Source organism: Chiloscyllium plagiosum, chromosome 28 (assembly GCF_004010195.1).
Source record: "Chiloscyllium plagiosum isolate BGI_BamShark_2017 chromosome 28, ASM401019v2, whole genome shotgun sequence".
Taxonomy (NCBI): Eukaryota; Metazoa; Chordata; class Chondrichthyes; order Orectolobiformes; family Hemiscylliidae; genus Chiloscyllium; species Chiloscyllium plagiosum.
In genome coordinates, this window is record NC_057737.1 from 14,236,476 (window position 1) to 14,260,879 (window position 24,404).

A 24,404-nucleotide genomic window follows, 5' to 3' on the forward strand; every position below is an offset into this window, starting at 1 on the left:
CGAGGTAAGAAATGAGTGTTATACACTAGAAGATAGCTGTATTTAAACAGAGTTCAATTCCACATTATCATTTCTCAAACTTCAGAAAACTCACACCACACTAATGACAAGCTCTCTGCCACCATTCGCACCCAATTAACCCTTAATGCAAAGCAAAGAACTGTGAATCAAAAACAGAAATTGCTTGAAAAGCTCAGTAGGTCTGGCAGCATAGGTGGAGAGAAATCAGACTTCACCTTTTGAGTCTGATATGACTCCCTCAAAAATGGTTCTGTGGAAAGGTCACATGACTTGAAACCTTTAACTCTGTTTCCTCTCCACAGATGTTGCCACAGATCTGTAACTTTTAGTTAATCTATCCACCATTTGCCCCCCCCCCCTCAATCCATTAAGTCTCAGGCATTCCTTTAGACCACATGAAATGATAACAATGAAGGAACCACATATTGATGCATGGTTTCGAGACACGTTCACTGTGCATTGTGTTATTCACTGTGTAAATAGGTATTGGTTAAATAGATTGTGAAGGTCCAGTAGGAGATACCACAGAATAGTCATCAGCAATGCTTCCTCTGAGCTGTGTAGTCACTGGGAAGCTCAGTGCATGTTGAATGAAGTGTTAATGCATGGCCTCCATTTAAAGAAGTTGCTGCTGTAAATGGACCTTGGAGGCCCACACAACAGTCAGGAAAAATTAGAGGGAATGTTGAAAATTGCTGGCTTTCAATTTATTGTTTGATGAATTGTGTCTCGTCTAAAGATCTGATAAAGTGTATAAGAAGTTCATCGGTACCATATTTTAAGGTCAATAACAATTTTTACTTGACTTTTCACATTATTTTGGAGTTCTGTTTCCAATTTAGTTCCTCCTCTCTTGAAACCATTTACTCCTGCTGCAATGTGACTCTGTCACCCCTCCAATGCTTCACAGAGGTAACCGTCCTTCATGTTGGGGAAGTCAAAACAGTAGCCAGCTATTAAACTGTAAAGAGCATCACATGGGAGGTTAATGCTGCCCTGACTCTGTATTCATAAAGTAATCTTTCAGCACTGTAACTGGAATAGGACTCCTCTTTGATTGCCTGTCCTCATGACTTGAGAGTTCCTCTAATGCTGAAAGCTGCCCCCCTCCCTGCCTATGACCAGCCACACAGACTCAGGTCAGATTGGCTCAGCTCGACATATACTCACTGAACTCCTTGATTGGGGAGAACAGGTCATGTTAAAATGAAATAAAACAAGATATCTGCACGTACCTATTGCTTAATATTTGGATGGTCTTGCGGGAGGCAAGCAAAATATCTTGTTTGTCCTTGTGCTGAGGGATATTTGTGTCCTGAATGAACTGAGGGATGTTGAAGTTTGGGTAATTATTGCTGTTTACACCACATTCTGCTTTGCGATCAGAGCATTCACCACGGCAAACACAGAGGCTATGCTTATCACTGAAGAATGCTGTGTTTGTAGAAATAAGTTTCTAAATGCGGTGTTTTGTTAAGTCGAGTGACTTGATTCAGAATTGATCAGATTTTTCAAATGTCGCAATTCCAATCTGTTTCCTAATTGGGTCAAAATCCGTTCAGTACTAAAAAGGAGTTTGGGGCGGATGAATATTAATGTAGCAGACCAGGGAAGCCTGACTCCTCATTTCTTCTTCTTAGGCAGTCCCTCAGGACTGAGGAGAGCTTTCTTCCACTCCAGAGTTATGGGTCCAGAGATGATTAAACAATCCGATGTTGGACACATGCAACCTGATGCAGGTGGTGTTTAAAGAGGCTTTGCACATGGGATGTTTGGGGTTCTGCACATGCTGGGAAAGCAAGGGTTTAATGGCAATAGAGGAATGGCAATGGCAATAGTGGGCGGCATGGTGGCACAGTGGTTAGCACTGCTGCCTCACAGCGCCTGAGACCTGGGTTCAATTCCCGCCTCAGGTGACTGACTGTATGGAGTTTGCACGTTCTCCCCGTGTCTGCGTGGGTTTCCTCCGGGTGCTCCGGTTTCCTCCCACATTCCAAAGATGTGCAGGTCAGGTGAATTGGCCATGCTAAATTGCCCGAAGTGTTAGGTAAGGAGTAAATGTAGGGGCATGGGTGGGTTGCGCTTCGGCGGGTCGGTGTGGACTTGTTGGGCCGAAGGGCCTGTTTCCACGCTGTAATGTAATCTAATCTAATCTAAACCCTCAAAATATGTAAGAAGTATTTAGTGATGAAAGGCCAAGAGTTGGAAAATGGGATAAAAATATTTCTATGTGGTTGGTTTTGACTGGCACAAACCCGATGGTCCAAATGGCCTTTTCCTGTGCTGCAGACCTCTATGATTCTATGTCTCCTTCCACTGCTTTGTGCTTGACCTCCACCTGATCCTGTTGGAGATTCTCAAGATGGTGGACACCATCACAGATGTTTCTTCTCTGGTTTCCTTGATCATGGGGCTAAAGGTTTCCATGAGTCGATGGGATGTTGCGTTATTCCGGGAATGTTTTGAGGGCATCTTTGAGGCATTTCTTCTGCCTTTCTGGTAACACTTCTTGCTGTGGCAGAGTTTGGAGTAGAGGGTTTGTGTTGGGAGTTTTCTGAGCATGCATCAATGTGGCCCATGCAACACCCAGTCAGTTACGGTTATCTATGACTGGTAGATCATAGCTAGTACCTCAATGCTGGGGATGTTGGCCTAAAAGAGGACATTGATATTGGAGTACTTACGCTGCCAGTAGATTTTGTGGAGCCATTGCCAACAAAATTTCCTAAGGAATTTGAGTTGTCTACTATGCGTTGTTGATATGACCAGACGCCCTCCACCGTGGATACTGAGTAGCAACAGTGTGTACTATCTACAAGATGCTCAAAAGAAGTTTACAAAGGCTCCTTACACAGCACCTTTCAAACCTATGACCACTACCATGCAGAAGGAAAGAGCAGCATATGCATGGAAACACCATCTTCTGTCAGTTCCCCTCCAAGTTTCTCATCATCCTACCTTGGAAATATATTACAGTTCCTTCACTGTCACCGGATCAAAACCCTGGAATTGCCTCCCCAGTGGAATTATGGGACTACCTATAACACATGGACTGCAGCGGTTCAAGAAAGCAACTCATTCCCACCTTCTCAAGGACAGAGGGATGGGAAATGAATGCTGGCCCAGCCAGGAATGACCATATACTATGAATGATTAATAATAAAAAAACTCTCGTATGTCTCCATGAATGCATCGACGGTGGCTTGGAACTCAGCCTCTGGGTGCATGCACACACAAGCATTGCCTGCATTCTGCAGCTTGACAGCAGAGATTAGGGTGCTCTTGATTCTGAACAGGAGGTGATGCAGGCTAAACACTATCTTGCTCATCCTGTAGAGAAGCTCCACCCCAGTGGGAAGTTTCAGAGTTATGGGATGGAGTGTTGTGATGAGGAAAAGAATAGGAAAACAAAAAGAAAATTTTAAAATAAGAAGAGAAAAAGAAAGCAGGGCTACAGACACATTTAATCTGAGGTTCCACAGAAGCCCCATGATGTAAAGAACAGATGCTGGGTTTAAAGAACTGAGGAAATCCAGCTACTTACCAATAGCCATGATGTATATGGCTCATCCAGTGTAGTCAAGACTAAGCACCCAGTGACTTACCCTACTGAGAGCTAAGAATGCAGTATTGGATAGAATACTGCAAAGATCTCCATGACCAAGACTTAGTTTTCAGTGTGAATGGCCTCAACTTCATTCCACAACATGCTCCCTGCCAACATCTCCTCACAATTCCACCAGAACGATGAAAAGTTTGTCCAACAGAGAATCAATTAGGCCATTGGTTCAGGTGGAATCACCACCGAAATACTGAACAATGGTGAAGGGACAGTCTTGGCTTGTGCATAATAACCTCATCTTTCTCCTCTGGAAGGAGGAGAGCATATTCCAGGGCATCTCCATGATGCACAAATTGAGACCAAAACTAATTATAATAACTACACTGGTGTATCTATTCCTGCTGTCCACCACAGGGAAGGCCATTGCAAGAATCCTCCTCAATATATAAATAATCTGGCAGAAGCTATAGGTGGTCTGATTAGCAAGTTTGCAGATGCTATTAATATTGGTGGAGTAGTAGGTCGTGAAGGGGACCGTCAGAGAATACAACAGAATATAGATAGATTGGAGAGTTGGGTGGACAAATTGCAGAAGGAGTACAATCCAGGCAAATGCTAGGTGATGTATTTTGGAAGATCCAATTCAAGAGTGAACTATACAATAAATGGAAAATTGACGTACAGAGAGATCTGGATCTCCAGGTCCATTGTACCCTGAAGGTAGCAACGCAGGTCAATAGAGTGGTCAAGAAGGCAGACGACATGCTTTCTTTCATCGGACGGGGTATTGAATACAAGAATTGGCAGGTTATGTTACAGTTATGTAAGACTTTGGTTCGGCCATGTTTGGAATATTGCGTACAGTTCTGGTCGCCACATTACCAAAAGGACGTGGATACTTTGGAGAGGGTGCAGAGGAGGTTCACCAGGAACTTGCCTGGTATGGAGGGCACTGGCTATGAAGAGAGGTTGAGTAGATTAGGATTATTTTCAATAGAAATATGAAGGTTGAGAGGGGACCTGATTGAGGTCTACAAAATCATGAGAGATATAGACAGGGTGGATAGCAAGAAGCTTTTTTTCAGAGTGGGCGACTCAGTTACTAGAGGTCATGAGTTCAAGGTGAGAGAGGAAAAGGGAGATCTACAGAAAGTTCTTTATGTAGACAGATACATGAATGTGCAAGGAGCAGAGGGATACAGATCCTCAGAAAATAGGCGACAGGTTTAGATAGAGAATCTGGATCAGCGCAGGCTTGGAGGGCCAAAGGTCATTCACACTGAAAACTAAGTCTTGGTCATGGAGATCTTTGCAGTATTCTATCCAATACTGCATTCTTAGCTCTCAGTAGGAGAGATCTTCACAGCAAGTCAAGTCCAAGAAAAGTGCAGAAAGCAACAATAACTTCTATACATAATCTTCCTTGACCTCACAAAGGTTCTCAACAGGGAGAGAATATGGATCATATCCTCAGATTTAGCTTCCTGCTGAAATGTGTCACTATTCAACAATTCGACATGACAACTTGCAAGCTGTGATCATTATAGACCCCAATACGAGTGCAGAGTGTGGTCAAACAAGGCTGTCTCATTGCGCCAACACTCTGCTCCATCTTCTTCACTAGAACCATCTACGGTTAACTGCTCAGGATCTGGAGTATGGTGCTTTCTCACTTGGCAGCAAATATTTTTGAGGCTGCTGGAATCCTTTAGTTGTGTCTGGCAAATCTGTTGCTCTATCCTGAGGATTGAAGCCTTAGACACTTGGATGCAAAGTGTGGGCTCTGACTGTTAAAATTTCATACAGATGATGTGTGTTCTTCCCCATTAGATTACTTAAAGTGTGGAAACAGGCCCTTCAGCCCAACAAGTCCACACCGACCTGCCGAAGCGCAATCCACCCAGACACATTCCCCTACACATAACACTATGGGCAATTTAGCATAGCCAATTCACCTAACCTGCACATTTTTGGACTGTGGGAGGAAACTGGAGCACCTGGAGGAAACCCACGCAGACACGGGGAGAATGTGCAAACTCCACACAGACAGTCGCCTGAGGCGGGAATTGAACCTGGGTCTCTGGCGCTGTGAGGCAGCAGTGCTAACCACTGTGCCGCCCTCATCTTTAACACCTTTCTAAAAGAAAACTTGCTTTAAAATTGAGAATGGTGTGTTTACGGTTTGAGTTAAACATTGGGGAATGCACTTTTAGCTCCTGCTGGGACAGTGACAGAAGCTGCTGTTCTGATCCATCACCCTCCATGCTGACTCCTGCACTCTGGCATTTTGAGCTTGGCATCAGGGAGCTGAAGCCCATGGGTGAAATCCTACCTTGGGCATTTGTTACCTCCAAGATCCAACTGTGAATTTGATGCAGGTTGATGGAAAAATCTCTCCATGTGTGTGCAATGGCTGGAAGGATCTCTTGTGCTTCCTGGATGGCGTGGGATTCAAAACAATGTGACTGTGGGTGCAGTTGTGGGGAATTTCTTTCTGCATTTGGTATCAGTGCAGGGAAAGGAGATGTAACTTGGCAATTGATAGTGCTGTGCAATCAGTTCTGCTATAACATGGTAGTTTCATTCTCATACAATCCCATTTTATAAGAAAATTGTGTAATAGCAACACCATTTAAACTAATGGGGCCAGAGTCATGTTATAACCAATACATGCTTTAAAACTTTGCACTTTAGAAACAATGTCCCCAATTCATCAATAGTGTTATAGTAAATTCATGTTAATGAAACACGTGTTATAGCAGAATGACCTATATCTGACGGGCGGGACATCTTGATGCTTGAAATGTGGAGATTCCTAATTGTCTAGTGCTAGACCTGATCAGCTCAACAACTCACAAAAGCAAATGACATAAGGAAGTCTATTTGCTCTGCTATTTATTTAGGTTATGGGTCCTGATTGCCAACCAGTGATTCTTACTGGTTGCAGTTTGCAGATGAATGTAAGAAAAGGCTCCAAAGCAGAACAGTCTGCCAATGCCCATGGTCAGCCTTCACACATGAAACCAAATATTGGTCTGTAAAACCGTACTCCTAGTGAGCAGTCAATACAAGAAGAAGGCAGAAAGACTAGGTGAAAAAAAAAGCAGTAATTAGTAAAATCTGAAAACTAAATTGACTGAACTGAGATTAGCTGATTGGTAAGGAGGGTCACTCAGTAGGAATGCCTTTAATTGACCTTAGAAACATGTCTTATCTAATCGGGACAGCAAAGTAGAGTGAAGGCAATAAATTGAACTCATTTTTGCTTATTTTGCCAGCTTTGTAATTATCCTTGTGTGAGGTTTTATTTGCAGTTGCACAATGTTTCTCAACAAGGTTAATGGAACACTGAAATGATATGGAAGTTGTGAAGGCTGTGCCTTGTCACTGCAGCAGTGAGGGGGTGCAGTACTGCACCTTAGACATCAAATAACACCTGCACGTTTATTAACAAAGTGAAATATAGAATAGGAATGCTAGCTGAGATCTCAGGTTGAGGCAAAAACTAGTTCTCAATTGGCAAAGTACTTGATCATTACCATCATCATCACCATCATTGACGGTCCCTCACAGACGAGGATGACTCTTCTGTAAGGGTGAGTCTGTAGGTGACTGATACAGATACTTGGGGCAAGTGGTGGTCATGGGGAAGGGGTGGATGGGGATTTGGTGCGGAAGCACGCTCCTTTTGATGTTTCCACCTGACTTCCCCTTTTTCCTGACAGTACGTCTCGAGGAGCTCGACACCTTCCTGCATACTTCTCTGCTTTGGACGGACTTGGGCCAGTGATTCCCAGGCGCCTGTGAGAATGCTGCACTTCGCCCAGTGAGGCCTTGAGGGTATCCCTGAAGCACTTCCTCTGTCCACCTGGGACTTGTCTGTCATTTCAGAGTAGTGATGTGGAGGACGTGCCCAGCCATTGCAGCCACTCAAGGGGTGGTCAGTATCTCAATGCTGGGAATGCTGGTGTTAGTGTGTCTGTCTTCCCAGCGGATTGCTGGCACGTACAGTCATGGTTTCTATGGTAACTAAACCTACTTGCTACCTGGTGTAGAACAACATTCCACAAACAGCACTGATACAAATGGGGCACATTAAAGTACAATTTTGGTGGTGTTGTCTCAGAAACTCCATATTTACTGGTTCTTAATCAAATTGTCATTATTAGACCTTTAATGTTCACTTAAACAGACAGATAATGCCTTCATTCAGTGTCCAGTCAAAACACGGTGCCTCAAATAATGCAGCACTCCTTGTATGACTCAGTTCTGAGCTTAAATCCTGAACTGAAGTAGGGCTTGAACCCATACCCATCTGACTCAGAGGTGAATGTAATTAACTGAACCATATTGATACACAGAGATTACAAGCACTCACACATTTATATTCAGCTTAATCCCCCTGATTCATACTTACCTAAAATATCCATAGAACCGTCCTCTGCAGTAACCTCTTGATCATTTAGAAAGTCTTGAGATTTTGTTTTTAATTGTATAACTTCAAATATCTACAGCAATCATTATTTCAGCAGCGACCAACAGCAGCCTTCTTTTGGTAGATACTGTCACCAGTTAGTCACGAACAATACCTTTAGAGCAAATTCAATGTGTTTGAAGTGGCGGCAGGTGCTGAAGGGACCAATCTGCGTGTAACCGTGATGCTTTCAACAGAGTCTAAGAGCTGGGCTATTGCAACACCATTTTGGAAGCTCTTCTGTGATTTAATCCACTGTCGGCTTGTTGCACTGAAGCTTGCAGCTGAATAAAATCCATTTTAAGTTGCTTTTACTTCACAAAAGACATGCTGTGATAGTGTCTCATTTGGGTTAAACATGAACAAGAGCAGTAACTCAGCACTTTGAGTAATATAAAATGAGCTTCAGACTGAAGCTGTGCACTTTATGCAGAGGATTACAAAGGCTATACAACACAGAAACAGACCATTTGACACAACAAAATCCACGCTGGTGTTTATGTTTCATTTCAGCCCTCCCATATCTCTCAGTATCTAAATTTACCATCACTCCCTCTATTGCTTTGTCAGCCATTTACATGTCCAGCTTCCTCTTAATTGCATCAACCACCCCCTTTGCTAATGAGTTCCACATTCTCATTGCTTTTTACTCATAGACTTTTCTCCTGAATTCCTTACTGATTTCTCAGTTATTGTCTTATATTGATGGCCTCTAGTTAATGTATTCCCCACAGGGGGAAACAATCTCTGTATCACTCTACTATAGCCTTCCTCAATTTTGAAGACTTCTACGATAATACCCGATACCCAACCCAGACTTTATTCAGAAATTGGAGATCCAACATGCCATCCTTTCGAAATGTGCCCCTGCACCTATTTTGTACCATCCTTACAAGCTTTCTCTACAATTACTGCATGCTCAACACTTTTACAATATGATGCTCATAACTGGATAAGGTCCTCCAGGTGTATAATGTAAAGAACCCATTGGTCATATACAACTTATTGGATTGTTGCTAGGTCCCATTTGCTACTTCATTTACAAATACCAACCTTAAGTAAGATTCACTCTTAGAGCCATGTGCACTGGAGGAGGGGGTGGTGATGTTGGAGGTGGAGAAGGTGAGAGGGGTGTAGTGAGGAAGAGGGGTCCCAGTCCTGATTGTGTACACTGGAGCATATCAGGAAATGAAATAAATAAGGAGGAGGTGTGCAAGCAAGTATCCATTTTAACATCATTCTATCATGGAACCTTTTATAACAATATAATGGCATCTTAAAAGGGTGTCCCAGTATTGTGGCACGTGTCTGGGAGCTGTTTGTTCACCCTCTCAGCAAAGGCAACTGGTACAGCATTTAGAGAGCTGGAAGCTGCAACAAAACACGATGAAACACAAGCAATATTTTCAACGTTGTGATTGCTGTCAGCTTAATGCCGACAAATATGAATAACTATGATCATAGGATCATAAAGAATAAAAGCAGGAATAGACCATTGAGGCCATCGAGCCAATTCTCCCATTCAATAAGGCCAGGGCTGATTGTGACCTTAACCCTATTCTACTGGCCTGTCCCTCCATAATCCTTCTCTCTTTTGTCAATCTAAAATCAGTCTAATTCAGTCATGAATACATTCAATGATCCAGCCCTCACAGCTTTCTGTGTAAGATAATTCCAAAGACTAACAATCTCCCAAAAGAAGGAATTTCGGTGTTAAATGGGATGCTCCTTATTTTTAAACTATGTTTCCGAGTTCTAGATTAACCAGAAGGGGAAATGTCAGGTCGAAAATGATCAGCACATGGATGGATTCCCTTCAATGGGAGGAACACCTGCCCTCAAGAGGTGCCAGCTAATCTCAAACAGTCCCAACAGCGCTGCAAGCTCCACAGTGGCTACTGCAGGTACTGCATGCAGGCCCACTATGGAGGTCCAATCTGGATCTGGATAACTGTGGATTTATGGATGGAGATATTTTATTAACTCGGTGACAGATCAAAGGTGTGTGTGCATCGACAGGTGGGAGGTGGGTTTTAAAGTAGGAAAGAAAAGGATGCTATCTTCCCAAGAGGTGTCCCTGATGGGCAAATGCCATCTTCCAGTCAGAGTTTCCCATCATTTTAAGCACTTTAAAAATAAGCTGAAAATCCCCATTCTTGTTCAACTGCTCACAGCAACTATATTACAGTGGGAGCAGTGTAATATTGGCTCTAACAAACTCAATGATCCTAACTATTTATTTACACCAATGGTGCCAATGTTGGTGCCTGCCATGCTCTGTATTATAGGGGTGAGTTTGGGACGGTTGTGAAGGTGGTCACCTTCCTATATTACACACTTCTCCACAAATGTGCAGGCATTTAATATGTGGTCTAACCTCAGAGTATCTACCCTGAATATGCAGAATTTTGGAAGACAACTCAACCAATGCATCCTCTATTGCTGATCTTATGTCAATGATCTATTCTGATACATCGACAAGAGATATTAGCATTGTTTCTCTCCACAGATGCTGCCTGACCTGTTGAATCTTTGCAGCATTTTGATCATACTTTATTGCATTCATTAGCTCTGCAGCTACTCCCTTTATAACTCAAGACCATCATTTCCAGGGGTCATATCAGTCTTTTGTTCCAGTAATTTTCTTACTTCTTTTCTCAAGTGATGGTGTTTGCTTTAAGTTCATCTCTCTCTTGTGTTTCTACTAACCTAGGGATATTTCGTGTCTTCTACTGTGAATACAGTTACAAAATATTTGTTTTAAGTCTTCAGTATTTCCTGTTTCCCATTATTAATCCTCCCATCTCACTCTGTAAGGAGCCACTACGTTTTGCTATTATTTTACCATTTATACACTTGTATAAAATTTTACAGTCTTTTTTTATATTTCTTAATGGTTTTTCTCATTTAATTTTTGTTTGCAGTCTTTTGGGCTACCATTAATCTTTGCCTCACTGTGCATCTTCCCTTCAAATTGATGCACTTCTCAACATCCTGAAATAATTTGTACAATTATTTGTAGAATAAATGTAGAATTTGTTTTGTGCAGAGGAAAGTGGTGGATGGGGCATCCAATGTCATCATTCAGCACTCAGAGAGTATCTAGATATCCAGTAAAGAAAGACTTGGATTTATTCAGCGTTTTTCAATCACTAAAACTAAAACTAAATCAAAGTTTTAAAACCAATAAAATACTTCAGAAGTCTTGATGCTCTTTTAATGTAGGAAATGCAGCAGCTAATTTGTACACAGCAAGATCCCACAAACTGAAATGTGATACTAAGCAGATAATCTGACTTTGTGATGTTGATGGGAGGTTAATCACTGGCCAGGGCTCCCTTAGCTACACTTCTTCAAAATCGTGCTATCCCAGCTTGTACATTCACCCGAACAGGCAGAAAAGACTTAGTTTAATTGCCCATCGAACAGTGCAGGACTCTGTCAATATGGCACTGCAGCATCGGCCTGGACTCTGCACTCAGGCCCTGAAGTCATGCTCAAACCCAGAACTGTATGGCTCAGAGGTGAGATGACTGAACAATAGCTGAAAATTCTTCGCCATGAGAAGGGCCTCCTTTATTTCCTCAGCGGAAATTTCTCTACCTACATTATCGTGCTCACATGCTTCCTCTGAGTGTTACAGGCAATTGGTGCTGAATTATAGGCCCATTTTACTGGAGTTGAAAATGTGTTGCTGGAAAAGCGCAGCAGGTCAGGCAGCATCCAAGGAACAGGAGAATCGACGTTTCAGGAAGAAGGGCTTATGCCCGAAACGTCGATTCTTCTGTTCCTTGGATGCTGCCTGACCTGCTGCGCTTTTCCAGCAGCACATTTTCAGCTCTGCTCTCCAGCATCTGTAGCCCTCACTTTCTCCTCCATTTTACTGGAGTGTACTGGTTAGCAGTGGACATTAAGGCAGAGTTGTTTCACTGTAAGTATTCTAACCAGCAGAGATGATGCTTTTTCTGTTTCAGTGTAATTTTAGCAACATCCAGCTGGTAAAATGTTGAAATGAAGCTGATTGGTGATGAAAGGTCTGAATATGCAGGGCTAGATTAGGTTGGATTGTGATGTCCCATTTGTGACTAACTGGGCTCCCACTCGAAGACTAACAATGGATGCTGTCCCAGAGGACTCCTCACATGGGAGTATCAGTATCCTCAACATGATCTCAGAGAGACAAGTGGGGAAGTAAAACAAGGATGCACAACAGTGCAATACTATGACAGTGCTAATGACCCACCAGCTGAAATACTTGCTTCTAGCAGCTACCTACAAGATGGTGTTTTGAAGCACAGCTTGCTTATGTATGCCGAAAGGTGAACCTACTGGAGGGGAGAGATATGAAAAACGATTACAAATAAAACAAAGATGTCTCCAGGTTAGTGCAGCCCTGCAGATGTCCAGACAGCAGAAGCAGAAACAAGCAATTACAAATGATTAATATTGTGCTTGTATGAGGTAATGAGTAGATGTTGCTGTTATTTGTTAACCAGGTGATTACACCTTTAAACTTTTTTTATTGATTCTCCACTGGCAAGGTCTTGAAATCTTTGTGACTGACATGTGACAAGTTTAGAAGAAAGTCTGTGCTCTGAGCTTCACTCCCACAAGAATTGCTGGATTCTGTAGGTTGGATTTATAGGAGGTAAGGTGCATGGCTGTAGATTTGTCTGACCAGACGTGTGGAATGCAGAAAATCTAGGTCACTTTTACAATGTTTGAACAATATTTAGACACTTAGATAGTTTGCAGATAAAATATTTAGATACAGATTTTCCAATGTACAGTGTTAGCCAATGTTACATTTTATGAAACAGGTTGTTGGGACTGAGCACGTCAGGGTTGACTAATGTTTGTTATCGGCTTAGCCAGATGCCTTGAAGTTCCGGAGGGTCAAGAGACATTTATCTTTTTGGAATTTTTCCTCAGGTGAGTCACCTTGCTCAGGTGAGCAAATGAGTTGGGGATGGGTGGCATCCAGGATGGTGCCTGTAGCAGGAATGATATTGATGGACCAAAAGGTCTTTTCTGGGTCTGCGTTTTCTTACATTGTGTAAACGTAGCTGAAGTTCTAATAGCTATGGCTCCTGTGGTAGTCTACTTAACCATGAGACAGGGCTGCTTGGTAATACAATTATGGATAAAGCAAACGTAACTCATTTCTCAAAGAAGAAGAAAGGAATGGTAAAGGTGCTTGTTAAATGTAGGCAGTTATTGAATATAACAATTGTGAAAGGACACTCAAATTTCAATGCTTGTAAAAGGGAAGAGAAGGGAAAAACAATTAGGAAAATCAGTCTACGGAACAAGACGATTGCAGGACCATTGAATTGCTGACCCTTTATTGAACCCCATTCTAATTCTCAACTTTTTATCAAAGTCTGTTTAACCAGAAAGACATGATTTCATCCCAGGAGTCCATCATAAAATTTGAAGCCCAAGGATGTTTGAACTTATTTCTGTGGGATCTTTGTAATGTGGGTCCACATAACCCTTGAGTAAACCTCAGTTCAAAATCCTGACAGTAGAGGTATCCTATCAGGTTCAAAGCATAACATCGAATCAAATGACAGAATTGTACTTGCTCTGCGTTTGATTGGCTATGTAGTCACTCAAACCTTCATTGGATGCTCAGATCTCAATACTCTGATAGGGTGAATTATCCCCAGAAGTGTACTTACAAACAACTTGATTTTAAAGAATTAAGACAGCAATTTTTATTAGCAGTACACATTATATCTGTTCACAGGCTATTTGTTGAAGCTTTTTCTGATTATAGTGGATATGGTGACAGATATAAATGAATTGATTGTGAATAACATTCAATGGCTGCCATATTTGGCTTATACAGGATCCTATTGTATAAAGTGGAGGAGGTCACACTCCCACACTGTCTGTTCTGCCAGTCCATAGCTCTCTGTGTAGGGTTGTGCTGCTGTGCCAAATTACAGTGGAGTGACTCACTAACAATGAAAAGCATAGATTTAACTAGCACTCTGCCCTCAATCAGATTTGGGTTGAATAGCAGTTTTAAAAAAAAAGTGCATTTTCCTTGCAGCCAGCAACAAAAGACACAGAAGTAAACTCCATCCCTCTCTCACCCAATAATGAGAGATGATCTGTTAACAGCACCAGCTGAACACAAAGGTTAGAAAAAACGAATATTACTGTCCCTGGTGGCTGTGATTTCAAGCCCCACTGTAGGATGGAGTCAGACATTCTAAAGGCTGACACTTTTACGATAGTTCTGAGGGGGTGCTACCCTTCAGGGGAGTCACTCAATCAAGATCCTGTTCATTGGCTTGGGTAGGCATTATTGATCCGATGGCAACTATTTGAAGAAATTCAAGGAGTTCTCCTGACATCCTGATGACCATTCCTCCCTCACCAACAGCACCAGAAGCAATGAACTAGTCACATCTCTTTTAGTTTCTGGGCCTTTAACTATTTATAAAATGTTTGCAATGTCTATTTATTTAATAGTAGGAATTGCACTGTGTCATTCATTCTATCTGAAGTGTTTGAATGTTCTCAGAGATTCGATAGGTTCTTTCAATCAAGGTTTTTTTTAAAAGCTGAATGTAGTTTTTTGGGTGGAAATTATGTTTGAACACTGCTTACTCAGAAAAGAACCTCATCCAGTAATACAGAGAGGGAGTACCATCAATCAGTTGCCCAGGCATGGTGTGATTTGCAAAATCCTGCGAAGATTCATTCAGAATTCCTCTTTTATATGAAATAGTCAGTATGCACAGCGATCACTCCTCCTCTGTTTAATTATGAACAGTGGACAAGATAATAGACATGCTAACATTAATTTATACTGAAAGAGGTGCTCATGATGGCAACTCATCATATTCTGTTTTACATTACCGCACAAAGGTAAAGTTGCACTCAGGGTGGTTCCCCTCTCTTGCCAAGTGGTCTAAATGAGAGAAAGGAGACAATTATTACCCAGCATGGATGGCTCTGATCTTTAGATCTGGTTCCGGAGTGGTGTTCAGATCAGCCTAACTTGTGACTGATTCAATGACTTCTGCTTGTGTAACTTATTAAATCATAAAATCCAGATGCAGTAATTGTAATGAGGTTAGCCAGGTGGACTTCATAGAATATGAGTTCCCCGACTGGGACTGTTAATCTGGTCCAATCAAGGAGCCTTGAATGACAGATATAAACAGGAGTGTCAGAGGTTCTGCTCACTCTGAGCTGACTCTGAGGGAGCTGAATCAGTGTCAAAGATTCTCCATTAGTAAATAAAGGGTGATTTGGTGATGGGATACTGGCCTCTGTGGGGTAACTTAAGTTGTGATGAGAGAAAAGCACGCTCCTGAAGAATTTCTTTCGCAACAATCATCTTTGAGTTGGGTTAAGCATTTCTGGCATTATGTGGTTACTTGGGTAGCTTGACACATTTGAACCTGTTGTCGAAGACTGGGCCTAGTGTGTGGAAATGATGCGCTGTTTTTTTTCTGGGCAAATGAGATTGGGGCAGATGAAAAGCAATGAATGATTCTCCTGACAGCTTGTGGACCCGCAGCTTTTTTGATTAATAGGAGCCACCAGGCACCAGGTACTAAAACCTTCAAGACTTGACAGATTTAGTTAAGGAATATTACAACCCCAAGCTTCTTTTAATTCTGAAACATTATTAATTTTACTTGGTACTTCAAAAACCAGGAGAATCTGTATCGGGGTTCAGATGACTGACAGAGGAATGTGACTTTGGTTTAACCCTTCATGAGATGCTGAGAGACTGCTCAGAGTATGGGATTAATGATGTGACCAGGCAAAAGCCCATAATAACTAAAGCCCAACTGGACTTCAAACAGGCACTACAACTGGCTTTATCACCGGAAAGGGCAGCAAGTGGAGCATATGAGTTTCAGGGTATTCAGATGGAAGTGGACACCCTCGCCAGTCTGACTGAGCTTGGGAAACTTCATTTAAGGGGAGGCAATTACACAGCCTCACTAAGGACATATCCTGAACAGAGGGACTCTAGGTCAGCCCACAGCAAAACCCCAACACAAAGCCAAGCCTCGGCCAAACAGTTAAAACTGTCTTCAGGATCCGGGCCAGCTAGCCATTGTAGTCGCTGCCAGTATGTGGACTTGAGACAGCAAAAGAGTCCCACTCGCCCAAAATTGAATAAGAGAATGCATAGGCCAGTATCCAGGAGAGTCCACACCCTGGAAAGGACAGCTACATTTGGTTTGGAACAGTTAAAATGCTTAGCATCATCCAAATCAGAACCAGTCAAAATAAGCATCTGGTTAAATGGTCACCCGGTTCAAATCGAGGTTGATATTGGTGTGGCTGTTTCAGTGATTAGAGAACAAGTCTTGAAACAAAATTCAGTCTGGATTCCAACCCTTAGGTTTGTGCAAGACCTCGGTTAGACTGACAGCCTATACCTCGGCATCTTTATAGATTAAAGGTATTACTTCGGTTCTGGTCTCTTATGAGAAGCAGCTGGTTCAGTTCCCACTGATTGTAGTAAAAGGCTCAGGCCCAAGCTTGATGGAGCGGAATTGGTTGAGAAAGATTCACCTTGATTGGCAGCCTGAGTCAAGTCCTAATTAAAGGGAAAAAGAGGAGGGTGTGTAGCACTGTTAATCAGAGAGGGTATCACAGCTACAGAAGTTACCATTATCGAGGAGGGGCTGCCTACTGAGTCAGTATGGGTGGAAATTAGGAACAGTAAGGGAGCAGTCACCTCATTAGGAGTTTACTACAGGCCCACCAATAGCAGCAGGGAGATTGAAGAAAGCATAGGTCGGCAGATTTTGGAAAATTTTGAATGTAGTAGGGTTGTTGTAATGGGTGACTTTAACTTTCCCAATATTGATTGGAACCTCCTTCGAGCAGATGGTTTGGAAGGAGCTGTTTTTGTAAGGTGTGTTCAGAAGGGTTTCCAACTCAGTACGTTGACAGGCCGACGAGGGGAGAGGCCATTCTAGACTTGGTGCTCGGCAATGAGCCGGGGCAGGTGTCAGATCTTGCGGTGGGAGACCATTTTGGTGATAGTGACCACAACTGCCTCACATTTTACATAGCTATGGAGAGGGAGAGAAGCAGGCACAATGGGAGGATATTTAATTGGGGAAAAGGAAACTATGATGTTATCAGACGTGATTTGGGAAGCATGGACTGGGAGCAATTGTTCCATGAAAAGGGCACTCTAGACATGTGGAGACTGTTTAAGGAACAGTTGTTGCGAGTGATGCACAAATGTGTTCCTCTGAGACAGGCAAGAAGGGGTAAGATAAAGGAACCTTGGATGACGGGAGCGGAGGAGCTTCTCGTCAAAAGAAAGAAGGCAGCTTACGTAAGGTAGAGGAAGCTAGGGTCTTGCTCAACTCTAGAGGATTACAGGCGGCAAGGAAGGAGCTCAAAACTAGTCTGAGGAGAGCCAGGAGGGGGCACGAAAAAGGCTTGGCAGGAAGGATTAGGGAGAACCAAAGGCATTTTACACGTATGTGAGGAATAAGAGAATGATCAAAGAAAGAGTAGGGCCGATCAGGGTTAGCATAGGGAACTTGTGTATAGAGTCTGAAGAGGTAGGGGAAGCCCTGAATGAGTTTTTTTGCTTCTGTCTTTACTAAAGAAAAGGACCTTATAGTGAATGAAATGGTTGAGGAGCAGGTAAGCATGCTAGAACAGATAGAGATTAAGAGCCGTGAGATCTTGTTGCAGCTCTACAAATCTTTGTTCAACCGCACTTGGAATACTGTGTCCAGTTCTGGTTGCCCTATTATAGGAAAGATGTGGATGCTTTGGAGAGGGTTCAGAGGAGGTATACCAGGATGCTGCCTGGACTGGACAGCTTACCTTATGAAGAGAGGTTGACTGAGCTCGGACTTTTTCATTGGAAAAAAGAAGGAAGAGAGGGGACCTAATTGAGGTGTATAAGATAATGAGAGGCATAGATAGAGTTGATAGCCAGAGACTTTTTCCCAGGGCAGAAATTGTTAACACGAGGGGTCATAGTTTAAGCTGTTTGGTGGAAAGTATAGAGGGGATGTCAGAGGCGGGTTCTTTACGCAGAGAGTTGTGAGAGCGTGGAATGTGTTGCCAGCAGCAGTTGTGGAAGCGAGGTCATTGGGGATATTTAAGAGACTGCTGGACATGCATATGGTCACAGAAATTTGAGGGTTCATACAATAGGTTTACCTTACATGAGGAACAATGGTCAGCACAACATCGTGGGCTGAAGGGTCTGTTCTGTGCTGTACTGTTCTATGTTCTATGTTCTAAATAACCAAATGTTTTTCAGAAAAGTCTAGGGACTATCGAAAGAGCCAAGGCCACCTTGCATGTTGATCAGGAAGCATTTCCACAATTCTTCAAGACCTGCCCAGTACCATTTGCCTTACAGACAGAAGTAGAGGCAGAAATCAGGAAGGTGCAAAGCGAAGGAATCGTCAAACCAGTCCAAATTGTGAAATGGGCTGCACCAGTCATACCGATAGTGGAGTCTAAAGGGTCAATTTGCTTTTGTGGGGAGTTTAAACATTGAAGGTTTATACAAAACTGGCAGTGGGGCTGTCCTTCATGAAGCTGGGGCATGAACCATATGTACCTGCAATTGCAGTTAGATGAGGATTCCCAGAAGTATGCTACAATTAACATCCAAAAGAGTTTGTGTCAATATACAAGACTGCCTTTTGAGTTTTCGTCAGTCTATGCATTCTTTCAGCAGATAGTGGAGAACATTTTACAAGGTCCAACCCAGGTACCATTTATCTAGATGACATGCTAATAACAGGGAAGACCAATAAGGAGCACTTCAATATACCCAATATACCAACCACTACAGCGGACAGCTGAAACTGACAACCGGAAACGGCAGGGACAGACCACTATAAACACCGGAGGAAACATCAAAGAAGCGCTTCGCAGGAGTCTCCCAAACACTGATGATGTCGCCTAGCCAGGGGACGAAACGTTTGCAACAAAAACTTCCAGCTCGGCGAACAGAACCACAACAACGAGCACCCGAGCTACAAATCTTCACACAAACTTTGAGCACTTCAAGAACTTGGTGTTGACCTTTGATGTTTCTCCAAACAGGCATACACCTTAGAAGAGAAAAATATGACCAACTTGGGCTACAGAGTGGACTGAATAATTGCAGAGTACACGTGAAAGTGATAGGTAGGCCACTGTCACTTCATTCAATACAGTCGGAGAAGCAGAGCCAAGAGGGGCTCGATCTTAATTACATAAACGGAAGATTTTCACTGTCCATCACTGATTGCTGTATTGCAAACACTTTTTTTTAATGCAAATGGCTATGAATTCTCTATCAGTAACATGCAGCAGGAATACTCAGCTGGATCCCCAAGTCATTAAGTCAGATACATAGGATATTTTCTCAATGCGTAAGTAGAGCATTCTAATTTCTCTGCTTAAGATTTAGCCATTTGCCTACCTGCCTGTGAATCAGACTGTGCCACTAATAACCTCCACTTGCTCCTAGAAACTCAGATGGTATCTAGAGACTGAATTTTAAGCTCAGACTCACTTGCTATTCCCTGACTAAGGTGTATGGGTACTGTACTCATTCTTTCAATTTTCCCGATAAGTGAACTGGCAAATAGAGCAACCAATTCCTGGAACTATCTGTTGACATCACTAAGTTTACATCAGCTGATATAGTTTACCCCCTGACAGGTATTTGCTTTATTAATCATTTTGTTTTTCCAGATTTTTGAAGGGTTTCCCACAGAAATTAATCTGTAACCAAGCCTCCAGCAAGTTAAATGTTCTTTATTTGCCGTAATTAAGAGTGAAATCTCACCCTCTGCACAATGGAATCTGTTTGAAACATTTTCCTTCTGTCATGTCATATTTATTTAAATTAAGGACAGTATAATTTTATTCATGTAGTGAGCTAGAATATTTTTATAAAGTTAAAGGTGATAGAACCACATCAGTGGCACATAATATAAAGCAGATAATTTACTTAAGAACCATAAGTTTTATTTTCTTTTTGTTTACCATAGAGATCATTCAGTGAACATATTCACAAGAGACTGCCAATGTGTATTTACCTGAAGAATTTGAAAGTTTATTACACAAGAGAAACAAACCCAGAAATGATGTTGTACTAGACAAGAAGTATCAGAATGCTCTCATTGCAAACATCAGAATGAAAGATTCATGCCTTTTACTTCACCAATATCTTAGAGGCACCTAAACCTCAGTGAAAAGTCATCTCTATCTCAAGGCTAAAGCTTCTTGCTCAGGTGCTATGACTCTGACAGGTTTCCTTGTGACAAATATCTGTGCAGTTAGTCAATGCTATTTTCTTTTGTCAGTATCTCCCTTAGACCCTTAAAATAAACTGCTAACTCGGCTCAATTATCACTTGACATGGGTTTCCTACACTCATATCTTCAACAGCCTCTTCTTTGATATGCCCACAGCCTTTTACTTTTAGAAACTTTCTTCTAAACAACTCAAGACTTCTTCCCAGACCTGTGTGTTTGGAGAAGGCTACTCACAGCATGTCTTCTGTTCCGGATGTTTCTCTACATAAACATATTTTGGACATCCCACCACCTCTCTCTCTGGATTGAAAACTCAAAACAGTAAATGCCACAGCAATTATGTCCCTGGATGGCGGGAATGCAGTTTCAAACTCATTGTTCAAAATGCCTTTCTAACCTTTGTAAAAATAAAAGTCGGATCTTCAAAAAACTAAGAACTAAAATCCATTTTTCCTCAACTTTAGAATCCAAGTTCATAATTAATAATCATATCTTATGAATTTTCATCACATTATACAGTTGAGGTAGTTAAGAGCAAAGAAAAGGTTACCTGCAATAAACTGTAGGAGTGGAAATATAAGGGGTCCAAATTATTAAGAGCTCTTTTTCCCAGGCTAGTGAAGTCCAAACCTAGTGGACATAGGTTTAAGGTGAGTGGGGCAAGATTTCAAAGGGACCTAAGGGGCAACAATTTTCACCTAGAGAATAGTGTGTGTATGGAACGAGCTGCCAGAGGAAGTGGTGGAGGTGGATGCAATTACAACAGTTAAAAGGAATTTTGATAGGTACAAGAACAGGAAAGGTTTAGAGGGATATGGGCCAAATGATGGCCAGACTAGGGTATCTGGTCAGCACAGGCGAGTTGGATGATAGGTCTGTTTCCATGCTGCACAGCTCTATGACTCTATTCGTTAGTTTAAAGGATGGCTAATTTTCACAAGAATGATCACTTATTGGAACAACCTTTTAGACATGGGAGTGGGTGCAGAGCATCCAGAATCATTCAAGAAATGACTTGATGCTACAATGGGGAGGGGCAGTGGCAGCGTGGCATTAGCATCTTCTGACAGTACAGTAGGAAAGACTAAATGACCTACTTCACTATGCAAAGTGAAGAAAGTGGGCTGGGGTGGTGAATGAGTTTGTTCTCACATCCCTCCCTCTTTGTGATGCTGCATAGTGATTGCTTACAAACTGGCGATTCTAAATTGGCTGTGTGTGGAAAAAATTCTTATTGACCACAGCCTAGTGTTACTGGCCAGATCAAGATCACCTCTCATCAGACATCAGTAAAATGACACCTGGAGTATTGTTTGCGGTTTTGATCTCCTTCTCTGAAGAAGGATATTCTGGTGATGGAAGAAGTAAAACAAAGATTTATCAGACTGATCCCTGGGCTGGCTGGACTTATGTAAAGGGAGACACTGGATTGGTTAGGAAGCATGAGGGGAGATTGCATAGAAACCCACAAACTTCAAACAGGGTTAGATGCAGGAAGGGTGTTCTGGATGAGTGGTGAGTCCAGAACCAGGGCTCACAATGTAAGAATAAGGGATAAACCTTTTAGGACATAGATAAGGAGGAATTTCTTCATCCAAAGAGTGGTGAGCACGTGGAATTCGCTGCCACAGGATACTGTTGAGACCAAAATATTGAAAACTTTCAATAAAGATGTAGATAGAGCTCTTAGAACTAAAGGGATCAAGCGATATAGGGAGAAGCAGGAGCATGGTTCTGAGCTGGATGATCTGCCATGACCAAGTGAGTGAGGATGTGACTGGGACTGGAGGGTGTCAGTTATAAGGAGACACTGGATAGGCTGGGCACTTGTTTCCTTGGAGCGTAGGAGGTTCAGGGGTGACTTTATACAGGTCTATAAATCATGAAAGGTATCAATAAGCAAAGGGCTTTTCCCTAAAGTAGGGGAGTTCAAAGTAGAGGGCATAACTTTAAGGTTACAGGAGAAAGATTTAAAAGGGACTTGAGGGGCAACTTTTTCACACAGAAGGTAGTTCATTTGTGGAATGAACTGCTAGAGGAAGAAGAAGATGGAGGTACAGTTATAACATTGAAAAGACATTGGGACAGGTACTTGAACAGGTTTAGAGGGATATGGGCCAAGTGCAGGTAAGTGTAACTAATTTTAGTTTGAGAAACTTGGTGAGCGTGGATAAGTTGGAGCGAAGGTGCTGTTTCCGAGCTGTATTAATCCATGACTCTGAAAGGGAAAACCGAATGGACATTTTTCATCATGCAGGCATTCTGTGCAGCCACTAGGGGCAATACTACCCCAGTGATAAATAAGAAGTCGCTGTTAGAACACTGTCCTTACTAAATTGTAATGATTTAAATGCACTGCTTCTGTCACTCATTCATGGGAGGGTTGGAACACTGTCCAGGGGTGGAGGGGGTATGCTAAATCTCCCTGACCAGACATCATGCAGAATTTTTAAAAAGCAAGATATAAAGATATAATTTGACATTTCTGTGTGTCACACAATATTTGAAGAGGTTGATTGCCTCCAGAAAGTATTTGCCTGCAGCACCACACCCACAGGTGAACTTTAATAGTACAATCTCCTAGTTCTCTAGACTGTTTCCAAGTAAAACATTCCAGACGGGGCTATGTCGTAGTTCTGTTCAAGGAGAAGATAATTATCTTATCGAAAGGCAGATTTATTGCTGATAACGTGATAAGAGAGCTAGGTTACTCTTTTAGTCTTGGGCCTTGCGTTTTATAGCCCAGCTATACTCTTGCAGTGAGCTGCTCAATTCTCCACCTTTACTCCACCCCCACTGTACGCCATCCCCTCACTTTAGCGTTTCATTAATTATTGAGATTCTCAATTAATTTTTAATAACATTGACATAAACAACACAAGAGAAGCCGAGACTTTTGGATCTGGAAATTGTGGCAAATTTAATGCCTTCAATGAGGCTGAATACAAGTGGCATTGGACCAAATTTTCCATGCTACATTGTGGTGGTGGCTTTGGAGGGGTTTGGGGTTGGAAAGGGAGAGGTTGTAGGGGCGAAGGCAGTGGGGACACTATGTTCCTGTTGCAGTGAAGTTTTCCATGGGAAACTGACCTGGGGCCAGCAGTCAATTTACAGGATTGATGCCCCAATCTGGGGTGAATTTGTTGCACCTCCATTACTTTGCCCCACTGCATATGGGAACCGCTGGAAAAGTGGAGGTTAGTCCGTTAGTAGGATACCCAGCAAAACATCCAGGTGATGTGTCGACCAGACTGGGTCTGGATTTAGGTTGATGCCTATACTTCACCTTTTATTGAATGTCTACTACTTTAAATAGTAACCAACTGACCAAATTAAATCAAAATTAAAACAGAGTTAACGTCTCAAGTCTTGGATACCTGTTCCTCAGAAGAATAAGTTCTGAAGAGTAGTTACACCAGATTGCAGATGTTAATTCTCTCTCTCTCTGCACAGATTTTGCCAGACTGGCTGAGTTTCTCCAGCACTTTTTGCATTTATAGAGTCATAGAGATGTATTTTGCCAGATGGCTGAGTTTCTCCAGCACTTTTTGCATTTATAGAGTCATAGAGATGTACAGCATGGAAACAGACCCTTCGGTCCAACCCGTCTATGCTGACCAGATATCCCAATCCAATCTAATCCCACCTGCCAGCACCTGGCCCATATCCCTCCAAACCCTTCCTATTCATATACCCATCCAAATGCCTCTTAAATGTTGCAGTTGTACCAGCCTCCACCACATCCTCTGGCAGCTCATTCCATATACGTACCACCTTCTGCGTGAAAACGTTGCCCCTTAGGTCTCTTTTATGTCTTTCCCCTCTCACCCTAAACCTAAGCCCTCTAGTTCTGGACTCCCCGACCCCAGGGAAAAGACTTTGTCTATTTATTCTATCCGTGCCCCTCATAATTTTGTATACCTCTATAAGGTCATGCCTCAGCCTCTGACGCTCTAGGGAAAACAGCCCCAGCGTGTTCAGCCTCTCCCCATAGCTCAAATCCTCCAATCCTGGCAACATCCTTGTAAATCTTTTCTGAACCCTTTCAAGTTTCACAACATCTTTC